Raw genomic sequence first — 7,387 nt, 5'->3', positions numbered from 1 at the left:
AAAAAAAAAAAAAAAAAACAGGCTGGGCACTTGTGTGTGCATGCCCAAAATACTGAGACAATGAGGCTGACAGGATTGTAGTGTGACCATCCCCATTGGGGTGGTTTCTCTTTTTCTGCCTCCCTTCAACACTCCCCCACCACTCTGTGAGTACATGTTCCCTGTAGCAAAAAGAAACAAAACAAAAACAAATAAATAGCTATAGTGACAACAATAATGTAATTTACTGGGCCCTTGCTATATTTCTCAAGTGTCCAAAATGTTTTGTGTATCTGTATGATTTTCTCAACTACCCGTGAAGTTAAGAAAATTACAAATGAAAACAATAAGAGGACAAGAAACTTGCCCAACTCACTAGTAAGTGATAGTTCTTAGATTTGATCACAGGTCAGTCTGATCCAAAGCTCTGTGTAGTTAAAATGCCATGAATGAATTTTAGTTAATTAGAATTTGCTGTATTCCTAAAATGTAATAGTGGTATTATGGAGCAATACCCAAGGAAGATATTCAATATATAAAATATTTGATATTCAAGTGAAATTTTATCTATCAATTGACAAAACATTTTATAAGCTATTTTAATTATTCATTTTCTGTTTTAAAAGCTATATATATTTCATTCTGTAGATTGAGAATTTTGAAGATAGGAAATTTCTTTCCATTTTTTTTTCATATTTGTTACTATATTTATCATTATAATTCCTAAGGAAATTCTCAGCTAATATTCACCATTATTATTAGTACTTTTGCCCCCCCCAAATTTTTAGATCATCCTTTTAAATTCATTTTTTGTGGGTTTTATTATTATATGAATATAGTTTCTTGTTTTTTCTATTTTATTTTGTAATTTCTTATTTATACATAATTATACATCTTTGTGGAGTATAATATGGATTTTCAAAGCATGCATACAGTATACCAAAATTAAATAAAAAATAATACTGTATTTATTATTTTGAACTAAGAATACCACATTATGATGTGTACTATTAGTTTTTACTATTTTTAATATGTATTCATACATATGTATGTATATATGAATGTGTGTGTGTGTATATATGTATATGTACATATATATATATATATATACATATGATGTTTGTTTTCTTCATTAATTTTTTCTCCTCTGGTTTTTATTTCTTTCTTATGTTTATGTGCACTTTATATGTATGTGTATATATATGTGTATATATGTACACACACACAAATATATATATATATACCACAAATATATATGTCTATGTCTATGACTAGCATTGTTTGTTTTTTCACTTTCAATTTCCACTGTAGAGTAGTACAGACGTTTAATATGTATTGCACTAGTACATATTATATTTGTCTATCATAATCTGAGCTCTTTCTTTTTTCTCTTCTTTTGTTTGGAACAGAAGAGATATTTATTTTTTATTTATACTTTTTTATTGTGTTTAATTACTGTACATCTTTATAGCATATTTCATTTAGCATGATGTCTTCTAGATTTGACCACTTTATATTGAACAATTGGATCTAATTTTTCTTTATGGCAGAGTAGTATTCCATTGTGTATATTTGTCATATTGTTTTAATCGAGGTATTAGCTACTGGACACTTAGATTGATTCCACATCTTACTATTGTGAATAAAACTGCAATGAACGTGAATGTACAAGTGTCTTTCCAACTAAGTGATTTCCTGTAATTTGGGTAAATGCACAAAAATGGGATTATTGGGTTATAAGGTAATTCTATTTGTAAATTTTTGGGATACCTCCAGTTATTTTCCATAGTTGTTGCACTAATTTACTTTCCTATCAGCAGTGCAGAAATTTTCACCTTTTGCCACAAACTCACCGGATTTGTTATTCTTTGTTTTTGTGATCATAATCATACTGACTATGGTTAAGTACTATCTCATTGTAGTTTCAATTTGTATTTGTCTTATGTTAAGAGATGCTGAACATTTTTTTCATATGATTTTTGTCCATTCCTATGTCTTCCATTGAGAGTTTTCTTCCCAATCAATCGCCATTATTTTAACTGGTTTGAGATTTTTTGCAAGTTTCCTATATGTTCTGGTTATTAATCCCTTATCTGAAATATAGTTCCCAAATATTTTCTTCCTTTTCGTGTGCTGCCTGTTTATTTATTGTTTCTTTTGCTGTATAGAAGCTTTTTAGTTTGACGTAATTCCATTTGTCTTTTTTGGGTTGTCCATATTTTAGGGGACTTATTTAAGAACTCTTTACCTCCTTCAGTGTCTTTCGTGTGTTTCTTCTGTGCTTTCCACAAATAGTTTTATTGTCTGAAGCTTTATATTTAGATCTTTGATTCATTTTGAGTTATCTTTTGTAAATAATTAGAGATAGGAATCTCATTTATGTTTTCTACAGGTTGGTGTACATTTTTCCAACACCATTTACTGAAAAGACTTTTATTTCTCTACTGAATTATCTCCTATCCTTTGTCAAAAATTAGTTGGTTGTATGTCTCAGAAATGATTTGTGGATTTTCTACTCTGATTCTTTGGTTTATGTGTTTGTTTTTGTCAGTACTATGCTGTTTTAATTATCACAACTTTGGGATACATTTTGTAGTGGGGTAGAGAGAAACCTCCTACTTTATTAGTTTTTTAATCAGTAGTAAATTGTATTTGTTTCCTATGACTGATTTATAATCATGCTTGATTTTTTTCCCTACCACTAAGCCAGAAATTTGTAGATTCCTCCCCAAGAAATGTGATGATAGCTCTTCCTTATACATTACATTTTCTTATCTTGTCAGCTTGCTTCAAGAAAATCCAAGTGTTTAATATGCTTGTTTACAGTTTGCTCCATACTAGGTAGCTTTTTATCCAAATAGCTGAGCAGCAAACTGAGTTGGTTACTCTTGCAAAAGCTTGGTTGAACCGCTGAGACCACTAGGTAGTTAAAGAGAAGACCACATATCCTAAACTCCCCAGTCCAGCGTGAGGGAAGGACAGCTGATAACTGGATATCCAGTTACCAGATATCCCTGGTCCTAAGCCATTGGTTCTGCTAGCCACTGCCACAAATAACATAGGAATGCCATTCCTTTCATATTCAGCTTTAATCCCCAGAGTTTTATCTGACCCTTTGTGGTTCCATGTCACTTGATGTTCACAAGGAATCTCAAAATTTCCACGTGCTTTTTTGATTCATTCACAGTGATGGAGATCAGAAGTTGATTAGTTCTATAAACCTACAGTAACGTTCTGATTTCAGAAACAATTCTCTCTCTGCCTCGTACTCAAATTTTTCTTTACTATTTGGAGATTCTTAGGAGTTACTTCTCTGACATCACAAAAGACCGTTTGTCTTTCCGCCGACTTTGATCTCCTTCTGGACAAAGTCTCCAGGCATCATCATCAATAACAGCAACAAGAACAATTTCATTGGTGGTTTCATCAACACCAAATTCAATCTTCATTCAGCCAGTTTACTGTTCTGGGGCAACCACAATTTCTCCAGGATTTCAAAAATAGCCTGTGAATAGTGATCATGATATCCACCTCAACTTGGCCTATAGTGAGTTCAACAAAGTAAAACTTTGCAGCAGGGAACCAGCAGTTAGCGTAATGGCTATGTCACTGGACTCCCATGGAGTCAATCGTGGTTCGCGTCCCAGACCTGGCGGCTTAAAACTCACACCGGGCGCGTGTGCGTGTGTGCCCAAGATCCCGAGAGGAGAATGGAGGAGAAGAGATTGCAGCGTGACCATCCCCCGTGGGGGGTGATTTCTCGCTTTCTGTCTCTATGTCTCTCTCTGTCTGTCTGTGCAAGAGCATGCGCTCTATAGCGAAAAACCTCTCAAAAAAAAAAAAAATTGCAGCAATTAGCTGTTCCTCAGACCACAATGGGTCGTTATTGGCATCATCCTTAAAAAACATCTCCACTTTAGGTGGATAAATGTAAATCCTTCTTTGGTGCCTGGATTTTGTTTTTTAATAACCTGTTGCTATTATTCAAACTCATTTAGTTGAAATCATTTCACACTGGGGTGCAATGAAAGCCATTCCTTCACATTTTCAGGAGAAAGTGGTTTTGATACCTGCTTCCGATATAAACTGAAAAATACAACTGGCCATTTTATTTGAGATTGCTGCTTTTTCTTCCTGGTGATGCTTTCTAGCTGCATTTCCTGCTATAATCTGGTCCTTGGACTGCAGGAGGACTTTTCTGGACTGTCTAACAGTTCATAGAGTTTTTCATTTACCCTTGTAGAGTTTTTTGCTGATGTTTAGTACCTCAGTTGTCACCATTATCCTGAGTCGGTTTGGTACAACCACAGTGATGAGAAGAGGCAGCGAAATCTGGACCTTACTCTATTAAATTTTTTTGCACATTATTACATTGGTGATACAATGTCTCATATGATTCCAGAAAAATATAATTTTTTCTCTATTTTTGTGAAAAATGTCACTGATAATTTGATAGGAATTGAATATTTGTGAATTAATTTGGGTAAAATCAATGTTTTAATTGTATTGAGTTTTCAAATTCAAGAACAAGAGATGTCTTTAATTTTTTCTTTTTTTGAGAATTTTTTTCTATAGGATGCGTGCACTCACCAGACAGACAGAGAGAGACAGAGAGACAGAGAGACAGAAAGCAAGAAATCACCCCCAGGGGGGATGGCCATGCTGCAATCCCTTCTCCTTCATTCTCCTCTCGGGATCTTGGGCACACACGCACACGTGCTGGGCGTGAGTTTTAAGCTACCAGATCCGGGATTCGAACTGCAGTCGACTATATGGGAGTCCAACAACATAGCCATTATGCTAACTGCTGGTCCCAAGGGATGTCTTCAATTTTTGAAAAAAAAAATCATATTAAATTTCTTATATATTCAATTTCAATTTAATTTATTCCTTGAGTATTTCAGTTTTCTTTGTAAAGGACTTTCAGCTCTTTGGTTAGATTTATTCCTAACTATTTTATTGTGGCTACTGTGAATGGGATTATATTCTTCAGCTTTGCCTCAGTCTATTCATTGTTGGTGTATAAAAAAGCTGTAGATTTTTGTATGTTGATTATTGTTATCTGAACATTTTTTGGCTTTCTGTACAATCTATATAGTCATGCCATCTGTGAATAGGGACAATGTCACTTCTTTCTTTCTTATTCAAATACCTTTTATTTCACTCTCTTATCTGATTACATTCACTAGACATTCTACTATTATATTGAAAAAGAATGGAGAGAGTAGACAACTTTTACCTTCCAATTTTTAGTCGGGACTTTCAGGTTTTTCTCCATTAAGTATAAAATTAGTTATGGGTTTTTCATGAATAAATTGTATTATGTTGAGAAATGCATTAAATACCTTCTATACCTATTTTATTGGGTGCTTTAATCATGAAGTGATGTAATAATTTATCAAATGCTTTTTACTGTATCAATCAATATGATCATATGGTTTTATCTTTCCTTCTGTTAATATGTGTTACATTTATCGTTTTACACATGTTGAACCTTTCTTGCCTCCCCTGGGATAAAGCCTACCAGGTTGTGGTGTATAAACTTTTTTTAAAAAAAGACGTTTTTGCCTTATGGTGCATGTGTTCACCAGAGAGAGAGAGAGACAAACAGAGACCGTGAGAGGTCAAGCGAGAAATCACCCTTTCTCCATTCTCCTCTCAGGATCTTGGACATACACACACACACACACACACACGGTGTGATTTTCAAGCCACTAGATTTAAGTCTCAAACTGCATTTGGTCATGTGGGAGTCCTGCAGTGTAACCACTACAACATCTGCTGAGTCCAGTATATCAACTTTTTAATGTGCTGTTGAATTTATTTATTAGTATCTTGATTTTTGCATCTGTATTCACCAGAGACATTAGTTCACACTGTTTCTTTTTTTTTTGGTTATGTCCTTGTCTGTCTGCTTTGGTATCAGTATAATTAAGTCTTCATAAAATGAGTTTAACAGGGTTCCTTTCATTTGGATCTCTAGAAATCGTTTGAAGAGAATTGGAGTTAATTCTTCTATTATTAAAGTTTTGTAGAATTCATAATTGAAACCATTTGGACCTGGGCTTTTCTTTGTTGGGAGACTATTAGTGACTCAATCTCATTGATTGTTATTGAGCCTTTTTAGACTCTTTTTCTTCCTGGTTCAATCTTGGTACATTGTATGTGTCCAGGAATTTATCCATTTCTTCTAGGTTTTTCAATTTGTTGGCCTACAGTCAATCTCAGAATTCCATGAATGTTTTTATTTTTTTTTTTAATTTTTTAATTTAGTGTTATCTGTTGTGACATTACCCTTTCCATTTCTGATTTTTGTGTCACTGTCCTGTTTTTCTTAGTTAATCTAGCTACTAGGTTGTCAACTTTGTTTATCTTTTCTAAAAGCCTGTTTTATGTTTTGCTAATTTATTGTATTGTTCCTTTATTCTCTATTTCATTTATTTCTGCTCTAATCTTTTGTTAAAATCTCTTCCTTCTAGTATTTTCAGGTATTTTTGTTCTTGTTTTTCCAGATCTTTGAAGGATGCATTTTTATTTATTTGCCATCTTTTAATTAATTAATTAATTAATTTATTTATTTATTGTGAGCACTAGGTGCTACAAACTTTCCTCTTAGCATAAGTACTTTCAGTGTGTCATTGAGATTCTACAGTTTTGTGTTTTTATTATGATTTATTTCAATTTTATTTAATTTTTTTTAATTTCTTCAGTAATTTCAGAGTCATTCAGGAGTAAATTGTCGAGTTTCCATATAGTGCTGTATTTTTGAAGAATTTTCTCTTGTTGACTTCAAGTTTAATTTCTTTGTGCTCAGAAAAGACACTAGATATGATTTCTATACTTTAACATTTGGAAAGACTTGTTCCCTATTTTGTGATCAATCTTTGAAAATGTTCCATGCAGGGCTAATTTGTTGTTGCTGGGTGAAATGTTCTGCACATGTCAAATCCATTTGGTTTATGGTGTCATTTAGCTACTATGTCTCTTTGTTTATTTTTTGTCTAGATAACCTCTCCAGTGCTGAGACTGAGTTTTTGAAATCCCCAGCCATTACTGTGTTGTAGCCTGTCTTTCTCATCAGGACTAGCAATCTTTATGTATTTGAGTGCTCCAATATTGGGTGCATATATATTTGTAATTGTTATATCTTCTTGGTAAATTAATCCCTTTGATACTATATAGTGATCTTTCTTTCTTTTTATAGGTTTTAGCTTTAAGTCTATTTTGTGTGATATCAGTATTGTGACTCCCACTTACATCTATTTATTTATTTATTTTAGGTTTTTGACATAGGGCAAGTGTGCTCACTGGATAGAGACAGAGCTAGACAGAGAAAGAGGGGGAAAGTAAGAAATCACCTCCCACCCCAAGGGAGACGGCCATACTGTAATCCCTTCTCTTCCATTCT

At 33.4% G+C, this 7,387-nt stretch overlaps 1 pseudogene; it reads right to left on the bottom strand.

Annotated features, from left to right (window-relative positions):
- Positions 1–2,733: 2,733 nt before the first annotated feature.
- On the bottom strand, positions 2,734–4,260 carry LOC102494339 (multifunctional protein ADE2-like; annotated as a pseudogene).
- Positions 4,261–7,387: the final 3,127 nt, after the last annotated feature.

This window comes from Tupaia chinensis, unplaced genomic scaffold (assembly GCF_000334495.1).
Source record: "Tupaia chinensis unplaced genomic scaffold, TupChi_1.0 Scaffold000225_1, whole genome shotgun sequence".
NCBI classification, from domain to species: domain Eukaryota; kingdom Metazoa; phylum Chordata; class Mammalia; order Scandentia; family Tupaiidae; genus Tupaia; species Tupaia belangeri.
Note: the sequence above shows the minus strand (reverse complement) of the source record. Positions and strands in the feature narration are given on the sequence as shown.